The 12,618-nt window shown below is 43.3% G+C and overlaps 1 non-coding gene across 1 annotated transcript; it reads right to left on the bottom strand.

Annotated features, from left to right (window-relative positions):
* Window positions 1–8,844: 8,844 nt before the first annotated feature.
* Window positions 8,845–8,918, bottom strand: TRNAE-UUC (transfer RNA glutamic acid (anticodon UUC)). The gene has a single exon. It is a non-coding gene; the product is annotated as a tRNA-Glu (tRNA).
* Between the last annotated feature and the right edge of the window lie 3,700 nt (window positions 8,919–12,618).

Below are 12,618 nucleotides of genomic sequence, written 5' to 3'. Positions count from 1 at the left end.
GATAGTTCCTTGTCCATTGACTCTTCAATGATGTCATGCCGCAAATGCTGAAGACTGCATAGCTCCCTTATTGTAACCACCAATAGTAGGCCATTCTCTTTATCAATCACTTCCACATCCACAGTAGGATTATCTTCCAAACCTGCAGAAACTTGGTCCATAGGAATGTACTTACCGTTTAGCATTTGTGATCGCATATACCAAAATGAGAGTAATAGTGATTGGCTTGCAATCATGTACTTGACAACTAGAGTATCAAGCGCGACCTCGCACCGTAAACCAATCTCTTCCTTTGCATACCATCCTTTGTCAAGAAGTTTGTCACAGGATGACTGCTGAAATGACTTGCACATGAACATAGTTTTTGTAACTCTTATGTTGTAGCTATGAAACAGCTCTATGAAGAGTGCAACAGGACAAAAGTTTGCAATTCGAACCAGTTTGGTAGGAATAGAGCTACGTAGAGACCTTTGTATATCCTTGTAGAGCTTACTTCGCATTGCCTCCACCATTGTTTCCTCGGGAACTGGCCAGTCCACAGTGTTCCAATCGGTCGGTAGAGGCAGTTTCACCAACATGCCATTCTTATTGCCTGAGCTGAGTTGGTAAAAGTGGTCATAAAAAAAGATTCCCTCATCAGCCAATCTTTTGTTGCTCCTCTCTGAATACTGTAGAGAACCAATATGGGCATGTACAACATGGAAGAGGCCTATTATGCACTCCACAGGCTCCCATTGCTCATAAGAAGAGGGATAAACATCTGCAATATATATAAGAAGAGTTAAACTAAGAGTATCAATAAGTACAAATGACAAATCTAATGTAATTGAGTTGTGAAGAGTAGAGACATTACTCATAACAAGCGGGAGAAACATTGCAAAATATATAAGAAAAGTTATAATGAGAGTATCAGTAAGTTCACATGTCAAGAGTACTTACAATTGCAACGTGGTTGATGTATATTTGATACATTTCCACCGTTTGCTATCACCTCTGGATGGGTAAACACATGCTGAACAAGAACTTCCTTTACAGATCTTTTGCCGATCTCAACTTTGAAATCCAACACCCTGGCCTTCCATGCTGAGCGGTAAACGTTGATACCACTAAACCTCTTGGGTCTTCTTGGTTGCATGAGGACCCATGAACCTTTGTTTATCCTTTGTCCAACCCATTCGTTGTCTGCACTTATTGAAGCTGGTATTGTAATTGAGGATATGCTACTACTTGGCCTTCTAGGCAAAGTGCCGTTGTTGTTTGTTGGTGTGAGAGACAGTAAACACCTTGAGGCTCTTGGGCGAGAAGACGTGGATGCCATAACTCTCAGAGAAAAGCTTTAGTGGAGGGAGATTCACTTTGAAAGCATTCTAATGGAGGGAAAGTGTTTTAAAATTCCAATATCTTGTGCGGGCTTAATGGTCACCCTCCAGTACATTAATGACCATGAGAGAATATCAGAAGTGGGACCACACGCAAGCACCTAAAAGCTCGGTAAAAGTAAGGAAATTACTATGCTACAATCCTAGTTTCGTGAAAGTTTTATGCTATTTTCCTATTTTTTGAGTCTTTCCAGGTACTTTTCTACGTAACGTAGACTTCATGCTCATTGGACGCGCTCTATTTTTCTCTCTCTTCATATGGCCCTCCAAATGACCTCCAAAATTTCCTAATGGGTGGAAGGTGGTGGCATTAATGGCTCTACAAGAAGCAGCAGAGGACTTCCTACAGGAGTACTTCAGTGACATGACCATTGTTGCAGCCCATGCCCACAGGGTTACTATAATGGACAAAGATAGTGAGACACTGAAAAGAATAAGGTGGAGGTATGACAAACTACTGGTCCCCAATGTCTGCAAGGATAAGAAAATGAGGGAAATTTTGTTATACCCCCCGGAGCTAGTGCCACAACTCATAGTTATAGATGTCACACATGATGTGAATACAAGGGCAAGGGCAGAGACTATTGCTCGCCAAACAGAGGACATGAGGGAAGCAGAGTTTAAGGAGAAAGCAAAAGTAGCAGTGGAGTCCCAGAGACAAACAGAATGCAATGTGACCCTGTCCATAGAGGCAAGCAATCAAGAAACTCTACTTTCAATGAAGGATGGTTTGCTTGCAGAGATACCATTTGTAGATGGAGCCAGAAAGCTAGCTCTGGAAAAAGTGGACATTAATTTATTGCAGAAACCAGATGCTCAGATTTCAGACACAATTATCTATGCTTGTCTTAAGTAAGTGTTACTATCTTGCTAGATTTGAAAACTCAGATAATAGGTTTGCTAACTCAGGTAGAGTCTCTGCAGCCTGATCAAAAGTCAACTCCCACTGCACACCCACACAGAGGTGTTTCTTCTTGATCCACAAATGTCAGTGATTATTAGACAAAAGAACAGTTCATCTGGGACCTTTGCGAGTTGGTTTCTCCACTGTGCTATGCTGGAAGTTACTGTCATCATCTTTCCATATGAGAACAACCATCACTGGAGTCTCATATGCCTTGATGTTGACCAACCAGCAGTGTGGGTGTTCAATTCAATAAAAGGAACCCACCCTGAAATTAGGCTGTAAGTGTTTTGTGTCAGAAAGTGTTTCTTATAGATATCCATGTAAATTTGAAGCCTCATGCTAACATCTTGACATTGCCTTGTGCAGTTGTATAAAGAGGTTGTTGCTTGCCTATGGCAAGCTATGTGGAAGGTATGAACTATACAAGGCCCCAATCAAAGATGTACCTGTTCCAAATCAAACCGATGGAAATTCTTGCGGCTGGAGATGTCTTCTCCATGCAGAATATGTCCTGCAAAGCTACTTTGCATTAAAACCTTTCATGACTAAGGTACCCATTTGGCAATGCATTCAGTTAGTTTTGGTTTAGTCTATAAAAGAATTCTCACCATGTGGTCTTTCAATTTTGCAGAGTGCTTTAACAAAATACACATATGATTATTTGCAAAGATACCGGGTAAGTTTAATACAACACCTGCTTACTATGTCTAGCCCCAGAGAGCTTGAAGATAGCGGCTTGGATGACCGCACTATTGATCTAACAAAACATGACGTGCCACCACGACAAACCCCTGCATCCGATACAGTGGAATCACAACGGGCCGAGGGGGTCATATCAGCAGAAGATGAAAGAGCCGAGGATGAGGAAAGGTCAAATGAGCATATGGAAGGTGCTAGTGTACAACCAGAGGAGACAATGAAAGAGCCAAGTCAGTCAGTGGTGGAGCCAAAAGAGCCTATGGCTGAAACCCAAGATGAGGAAAGTAGGCCTATAGATGAGCAAAAGGATATGGATGAGCAGGCCTAGGGATGAGCAAACTGATATGGATCAGGCAAGGATGTATGAGGCAAGCCGATCAACCGAGGGAGAGGAAAAGACCTTGGAGGAAACCTTGAATGAGGCAGAAAGAGCCATGGGGGAGACCCCTGATGAAGATGTGAATGATGACTATGAAGATAAAGCGGAGGAGAGCAACAACGACATGAACACTACAGAGACCCAGTATGGACCCTTGCTACCTGTAGATACGGTTGTTCCGGTAATGTCTATTCAAGTATGGCAAAATATGTTCAGCTTCTAACTACTTATATGTACTTGTCAACTTTTACAGAGGTTGATTATCTTGGACGTCAATGGATTGCTGCTGATGCGGGTGCCTCTCGGTGACAGAGAACCCTTTGAGGATTTGCAAACGTTTCGGATGGGAACTTGTCGAGTCGTGGTTCGTCCAGGAACCAAGGAATTTATTCAGTTTCTTCTTTCCCGCTTCAGAGTTGCCATATGGTCTTCAATGCAAAGGCAAAACTTGTCGCCACTAGTTGCAATAGTTTGCAGTGTATGCCACGCTCACACGTCAGATTTTGCCTTTTTGTATGATCAAAGAAAATGTGTTACCATTGAGGGCCACTACCACCCTAAAAAACCACACTTACCTCTTTTGTACAAACCGTTTAGCCAAATCGGTGTACCCTTTGATGCAACTAATACACTACTGATTGATGATACTCCTGAAAAGGGAGAACTAAATCCGCCGGGAACAACTGTCTCACCACCTTCTTTCGAGGGACATTCCTTCGATTTTTACCTTGAAGACATTTTGATTCCATACTTACAGAAATTGTATCTCAGTCCATTGTTCACGGACGAGTTTGTACTTTCTAATGAATTAAGATGACTCTTCTATCATGTCTTTGTCTTGTCTAACATTGAGAGAGAGAGAGAGAGAGAGAGAGAGAGAGAGAGAGAGAGAGAGAGAGAGAGAGAGATTTGACATGGTAAAGAAATGTATTTCAAGCACACTTTTTCACAGGGCACAATTGAAAAATGAGCTCAATAAACTTCATGTCTTGAAAGTCATTTGTATACACTTGGGTTCACAAGAATATCTGTTACATTGACACTACTTCAACCCGACCATCCAACTCTTTGCACAAAATATCTTTTTCCCTTCGTCGCATCACCTTACGGCGAGCTAGGAAAAAAGAAAAATCTGATAGGTCCTTGTCCATTGACTCTTCAATTATGTCATGCCGCAAATGCTGAAGACTGCATAGCTCCCTTATTGTAACCACCAACAGTAGGCCATGCTCTTTATCAATCACTTCCACATCCACAGTATGATTATCTTCCAAACCTGCAGAAACCTGGTCCATAGGAATGTACTTACCGTTGAGCATTTGTGATCGCATATACCAAAACGAGAGTAACACTGATTGGCTTGCAATCATGTACTTGACAACTAGAGTATCAAGCGCGACCTCGCACCGTAAACCGATCTCTTCCTTTGCATACCATCCTTTGTCAAGAAGTTTGTCACAGGATGACTGCTGAAATGACTTACACATGAACATAGTTTTCGTAACTTGGATGTTGTAGCTATGAAACAGCTCTATGAAGAGTGCAACAGGACAGAAGTTTGCAATTCTAACCAGTTTGGTGGGAATGGAGCTACGTAGAGACCTTTGTATATCCTTGTAGAGCTTACTTCGCATTGCCTCCACCATTGTTTCCTCGGGAACTGGCCAGTCCACAGTGTTCCAATCGGTTGGTAGAGGCACTTTCACCAACATGCCATTCTTATTCCCTGAGCTGAGTTGGTAAAAGTGGTCATAAAAAAAGATTCCCTCATCATCCAGTCTTTTGTTGCTCCTCCCTGAATACTGTAAGGAACCAATGTGGGCATGAACAACATGGAAGAGGCCTATTATGCACTCCACAGGCTCCCATTGCTCATAAGAAGAGGGATAAAGATCTGCAATATATATAAGAAGAGTTAAACTAAGAGTATCAATAAGTACAAATGACAAATCTAATGTAATTGAGATGTGAATAATGGAGACATTGCTCATAACAAGTGGGAGAAACATTGCAAAATATATAAGAAAAGTTATAATGAGAGTATTAGTAAGTTCACATGTCAAGAGTACTTACAATTGCAACGTGGTTGATGTATATCTGATACATTTCCACCGTTTGCTATCACCTCTGGATGGGTAAACACATGCTGAACAAGAACTTCCTTTACAGATCTTTTGCCGATTTCAACTTTGAAATCCAACACTCTGGCCTTCCATGCTGAGCGGTAAACGTTGATACCACTAGACCTCTTGGGTCTTCTTGGTTGCATGAGGACCCATGAACCTTTGTTTATCCTTTGTCCAACCCATTGGTTCTCTGCACTTATTGAAGCTGGTATTGTAATTGAGGATATGCTACTACTTGGCCTTCTAGGCAAAGTGCAGTTGTTGGTTGTTGGTGTGAGAGACAGTAAACACCTGGAGCCTCTTGGGCCAGAAGACGTGGACGCCATAGCTCTCAGAGAAAAGCTTTAGTGGAGGGAGATTCACTTTGAAAGCATTCTAATGGAGGGAAAGTGTTTTAGAATTCCAATATCTTGTGCGGGCTTAATGGTCACCCTCTAGTACGTTAATGACCATAAGAGAATATCAGAAGTGGGACCACATGCAAGCACCTAAAAGCTCGGTAAAAGGAAGGAAATTACGATGCTACAATCCTAGATTCATGAAAGTTTTATGCTATTTTCCTATTTTTTTGAGTCTTTCCACGTACTTTCTTACGTAACGTAGCCTTCGTGCTCATTGGACGCGCTCTATTATTCTCTCTCTTCATATGGCCCTCCAAATGACCTCTGAAATTTCCTAATGCCTAACACGGTGCGTTTCAGCCTGCTGAGGAGTCACCCATCTCTGTGTGTCGGGGTTGGGGACCACGGTCTTCTAGAAGAAGTCTGTGAGCAGTGACTCTCTCCCCCGTGTGTACAATTGTGGGGTGTTGCAGCATTGCGTCTCTTATCACTTTCCATCTCTAAGAAGATGTGTTCTAGCTGCTGCTGAAGTCTCTTATCTCTTTGCATCTCTAAGATGATGTGTCCTAGCTGCTGCTGATCACTAGAATCCATGATCTCTTGGAGAGTAGGTTGTCCTCTAAACTGAGCCTTGTATTGGCCTTTGATGTCTTCATATGCTTTGAAAAAAATTTACTCCTCACTCTCCACCTCCTCTCCGCATGATTGAAACTCTCTAGAGTCTTTCCTCTGGGAATATTGGCAGTTCGCTGTGTCTTGATTTCCAGTCTAAGTGGTGCTACCTTGAGCTGACCAATTGCCACTCGTGCATGTAGGCGTAAGTAGCGTGGCTTCTACCCGTCAGCTAGTATAGTGAGGAGCTGATCTTTGTAGTCTGACATCTTCATCTCAAGGTCAGGTGTAAGCGAGGTCTGTCTGCTTCATAGCTGTCTGAGCGGTATATTCCTCTCATTGCATGAGAGGTGAACAATGGATGAGTTGGTCTCGTGGTAGTCTCCATATCAAGGTCATGTACTCGGAACCATACTCTATGTGAGTACCATGCTCTTATCATATCAAGATTCTCGTATTTGTATGACAGCCTCAAATGCATGTAAGTTGGTCAGCAGGTAGTTCTCATTATCTGAATGAAGCAAATTGTCTGGAATAGTACCTCTACTACCATGGGTCGTAGTAGAGGTACTCTTCATTATGGGCCTTTGATGTCTTCATATGCTTCCCACAAACTCAATGTTTCATACGTGCTGAAAATAAATGTTACTCCCTGTCACGAGGACGTGGCAACTGCTAACCGTAGTTGTTGGTTTCTTTCCAATGATTTTTGTTTTATTTTTGAGACCCTCTTTGTGAAGTTGCAAATGGTGATCGGACATTGTATGGCCAATGTGGACAATAGTTTCCCCCGCAGACGGGAAGGTGGTCAGCACTCGAACTCGTAAAGTAAAAGGATGTCTAGGCTCAGTTCAAGATCATGTAGGTCCCCCCGTTGCACTTAGCAAGTTGGTGGATACTAGGAAGTGAACTCAATAAAGGCATAAAGTCAAGGTGGGACTACCAACAGAAAGTATCTGACAGTTGGGCCACATTGCACTTTTGGATGCGGTCCCAATGGGAATAGATGGTCAGAAGACCAGTGGGAGCCCAACGGAAGAATCTCCTAAAGTTTAGGGACCTGCTATTTTGGGCCATGAAATTTGTTCGCGTCATTACCTTCGGTATGACCAGGGGAACACTTTATTACTTTGCTGCAAAGTCAACTGATGCACCAGTTCAGAGATTTTTAAGCAGGAAGCCCAATGTGGGGAGATTGCATGTATGAGTGCCGAGTGGCACTTTTTAGTCAATTTACCAAGACTGGGAGAAGAGAACTCGTAACTGACTTTTGGGAGCAGTTTTGGAGGTTGATAACTGTGATTTTCAGCCATCTCTCTCCATTTTTGAGCTTCCCATGACTTTACCGAAGACTAAGGAGCTCATTTTCAGCATAGGAAGGCATCAGATGCGTGTTTACAGGGCTGTTTTGTTGCGTTTTTAGCGATACGTAGGTTTTGGCAGGCATGAAAATCTTTCCCTTTTTGCATCTATTTGTTCACAGATGCATTACAGGTCAAGCGAAGAAGAGGGGGCCTCGATTTATGCTGGGGGGATGCTTCATTGAAAACCTGTCACAGGTTAAGAGCTACGGAGTGCTTTCTTTCCCTCCCATATACAGTGTGGTGCTAGGAGTGATGCCCTACACGCTACACACTGCTCTCTCTCTCTCTCTCTCTCTCTCTCTCTCTCTCTCTCTCTCTCTCTCTCTCTCTCCTACGTGCAGTTATGTGATGCCCCACAAGAGGGCTCTTCATTTGATTGATGTACAACTGTGTGATTTCATGCTTTTGTGCTGAGGCAAGAGCCTCCTTGAGCAGGAACAGGTGTAGCTAGTTGCTACTCCAAAGCAGGCACCGGTGAGGGTCATAACCTCACCGTATAGGTGCGAATTCAGCGCTGTGTATGTGCAAAAAATTGACTGTTTTTCAGTCATACGGACGTCAGAACCTTTGGGAATCGTGCCCCACTGGCAGAGGATAGCTAGGGGACTGTTTGGGGTTGAAAACAGGGCAATAAATACAGCGAGTTGGATTTACTGTTTTTGGGTAGGAATCAGAGGGTTTACGCTAGTGCAAGTGAGATCCAGCAGGGGAATGATTTCGCAGAAGTTTTGGGACTATTATCCTGCTGAAATTTGGCCAAATCAGGTAGTATCTAGTGTGATACAGGTAAAGGATTCCTAGGACCTTACTTTGTAATTTTCCCTCTCAAAGAATAAAGAAATACCGAAAGGGGCGCCAATTTTGGGGCCTACAGGTTGTCGGCGTCTGCTCAGGGCATTCCAGCTTCCGAGCTGTGTACGCGCTTAAGTGTTAATTCCCGCCCAGGTGCCCTTTACACGTTCTCTCTCTGTGCGTGTCTTAAGTAAAGAATTTCGGGTGAAAGCCAAAGCCTACCGCCCTACGGGCTGGTTTCAAGGTTCCATTGCCGGGATTTGAACCCGGGTCGTCTGGGTGAAAGCCAGATATCCTAACCAGACTAGACGACAATGGAAAGGGCATTATGGAAGAAGGTTCCTCTTCACAAGACAGATCGGGTGAAAGCCAAAGCCTACCGCCCTACGGGCTGGTTTCAAGGTTCCATTGCCGGGATTTGAACTCAGGTCGTCTGGGTGAAATCCAGATATCCTAACCAGACTAGACGACAATGGAAGGGGCATTATGGAAGAAGGTTCCTCTTCACAGGACAGATAGGAAAATTCCACATGTACGCCCTGCTAAAAAGTGGTCAAATTAGGGCTGATTTTCTGCTGCGTTTTTAGAGTTTGCAAGTATGAACCAAGATGAGATAGGGAGAGGTCTCGCGGTGGTAGATTGGCCACTAGGTCTCATGCGGGAGTGATGTGGGTCTGCCAGGTGACACGCTGCTTTCCGATTCTCTGAAGCGATTGCTTGGATTCTTTGACGCATTGGTAAATCATCTTGAAATTTTAGCTTACTTGGTCGTGGGTGGTACGCCACAGTGTTGTGGAATTATGCTCGTTTGCAAAGGCAAGAGCCTTTTGTACACGTAAAGTTAAGAGACAGGTTGTAAGATGCTTTGTGGTAAAGTTCAAGAACTATCCACCTATGGATGCAAAGTGGATGGAAGAGTATAAACTGTCAGAGTCACGAAATGTATTGCCGCTTTACCTTGAGGCCTTTGGGTTACAGCCTACGTATGCCCCAACTCAATGTCTGCAAAGGAGGGGTAATGATAGAGCTAGCACATCAAATGTACTCATGGATTCAGTGCAACAGCAATGTACAGTCTCGGGGAGTGCACTATATAATCATGTTAATGTAAAACGTGAGTTCAAAAGGAGGGGTTTTGAAATGCAAAAAATTTAGGAAATTTAATAGAGATACATTAAAATAAGAGGTTTTTATACTCAATTTTGAAAAATTTTCCTAAAATAAGGGGTCATTTTATTCATTTAGACATATTAAAAAAGGGATTTTTATAATGCACCTTTCTTTCCAATGATTTTTGTTTTATTTTTGAGACCCTCTTTTTGAAGTTGCAAATGGTCGGACATTGTATGGCAAATGTGGACAGTAGTTTCACCCGCAGACGGGAAGTTGGTCGGCACTGGAACTCGTAAAGTAAAAGGATGTCTAGGCTCAGTTCAAGATCATGTAGGTCCCCCCGTCGCACTTAGCAAGTTGGTGGATACTAGGAAGTGAACTCAATAAAGGCATAAAGTCAAGGTGGGACTACCAACAGAAAGTATCCGACAATTGGGACACATTGCACTTTTGGATGCGGTCCCAATGGGGATAGATGGTCAGAAGACCAGTGGGAGCCCAATGGAAGCATCTCCTACAATTTAGGGAACTGCTATTTTGGGCCATGAAATCTGTTCACGTCATTACCTTCGGTATGACCAGGGGAACACTTTATTACTCTGCTGCAAAGTCAACTGATGCACCAGTTGAGAGATTTTTAAGCAGGAAGCCCAATGTGGGGAGATTGCACGTATGAGTGACGAGTGGCACTTTTTGGTCAATTTACCAAGTCTGGGAGAAGAGAACTCGTAACTGACTTTTGAGAGAAGTTTTGGAGGCTGATAACTGTGATTTTCAGCCATCTCTCTCCATTTTTGAGCTTCCCATGACTTTACCTAAGACTAAGGAGCTCATTTTCAGCATAGGAAGACATCAGATGCGTGTTTACAGAGCTGTTTTGCTGCATTTTCAGCGATACGCAGGTTTTGGCAGGATGAAAATCTTTCCCTTTTTGCATCTATTTGTTCACAGATGCATTACAGGTCAAGCGCAGAAGAGGGGGCCTCGATTTATGCTGGGGGGATGCTTCATTGAAAACTTGCCACAGGTTAAGAGCTACGGAGTGCTTTCTTTCCCTCCCATGTACAGTGTGGTGCTAGGAGTGATGCCTTGCACGCTACACACTGCTCTGTCTCTCCTCTACGTGCAGTTATGTGATACTCCACAAGAGGGCTCTTCATTTGATTGATGTACAGCTGTGTGGTTTCATGCTTTTGTGTTGAGGCAAGAGCTTCCTTGAGCAGGAACATGGGTAGCTAGCTGCTACTCCAAAGCAGGTACCGGTGAGGGTCATAACATCACCGTACAGGTCAGTGTGACATGAAACGTTTCGAGGTTTCGTGCGTTTCGGGGTTTCGAGGTTTCTGAAACGTTTCGTTTCGGAGCTCAGAGAAAGAAAAACACAGGTTTCGTTTTACATATATGTACTCATAATTATACACTGAATATACATACAAATTCACCTGTCAAGACATATGAAATACCAAAATCTAGATGTGAGACTTGAATCACGAGTGAACAAGGTAAGAGCTGAAATTGAAATACCTAGACAAGCCAAAACCATGATAAATTACAACGACAAAACAAATAACAATGTCTAAACTCATGTTCTCATAACAAGAATCATGACTCAAATCACACCAGCAGTTCCTAATACATGATGTGAATCTTGAGTCCTAACCAAAAGACCAATAATACATGAGTTTAAGTTTTGGCCATACTACATAAAATGCCCAAATATCAATAAGAAACTAGCTAGAGTCCTCCTCATAAGTCTTTGTAATGGGTTTAAAAATCCTAAAACACCCGTTTTGGGTCATCAAGTCAAAAAGGGGAGAAAATAAAAAACATCGTTTCGTTTCGCCTGTTTCGTCGAAACGTTTCGGCCGTTTCGGAGTTTCGAAGGGCCGAAACGTGTTTTTATGTCACAGTGGTACAGGTGCGAACTCAGCGCTGTGTATGCGCAAAAAATTGACTGTTTTTCAACCATACGGACGCCAGAACCTTTGGGAATCGTGCCCCACTGGCAGAGGACAGCTAGGGGACTGTTTGCGAGTTGGATTTACTGTTTTTGGGAAGGAATCAGAGGATTTACGCTAGTGCAAGTGAGATCTAGCAGGGGAATTGATTTTGCGCAAGTTTTGGGACTGTTATGCTGCCGAAATTTGGCCACATCAGGTAGTACCTAGTGTGATACAGGTAAAGGATTCCCAGGACCTTACTTTGTAATTTTCCCTCTCAAAGAATAAAGAAACACCGAAAGGGGCGCCAATTTTGGGGCTTACAGGTTGTCGGCGTCTGCTCGAGACATTTTAGCTTCCAAACCGTGTGTGCGCTTAAGTGTTAATTCCCGTCTCGCAGGTTCCCTTTGCACGTTCTCTGTGTGTGTGTCTAAAGTAAAGAATTTCGGGTGAAAGCCTAAGCCTACCGCCCTACGGGCCGGTTTCACTCCCTAAGAGAAAAGGGAGAGAACAGAGACATGAATGAATTTTTCTTGTGTGTGCAAGAGAGAGAGAGGAGAAGGACATAAGATGGAGTCCCAACTACCCTTTTAGGGCCCCTCACTCCATTTTGGGAGTGGTATTTGCTTTAGATTGCACAGTGGTACTTGGTACAATGCAAAATGCTGATGCAATTGATGGAATTGTGAAGGTTTTTCGTGATGAAATTGTGAGGTATTGCAGGTCCTTGATGGGTCTTGGTACTTGGGGGGTGCTAGGTACTTATCCTGTGCAGGTGATTGCAAACCAACGCCGAAGAAGATGTTGCAGTGGACACTAATCGCTTGGTGCTGTTGGTATGCGTCAATTTCGGAGTGAAACACTGGAGAAAAACGCAGGTGCTGGGGTACTTGGGTTTGTGGATGCCGAGTAAAACGCAGCCTTTAGGAAAAGGCTGGGTACTTGGTGCTGATTTGCAAAACGTAA

This window comes from Adiantum capillus-veneris, chromosome 26 (assembly GCF_014529385.1).
Source record: "Adiantum capillus-veneris isolate H3 chromosome 26, ASM1452938v2, whole genome shotgun sequence".
Lineage (NCBI taxonomy): Eukaryota > Viridiplantae > Streptophyta > Polypodiopsida > Polypodiales > Pteridaceae > Adiantum > Adiantum capillus-veneris.
The sequence above is the reverse complement of the archived record's forward strand: the minus strand, read 5'-3'. Positions and strand labels throughout refer to the sequence as shown.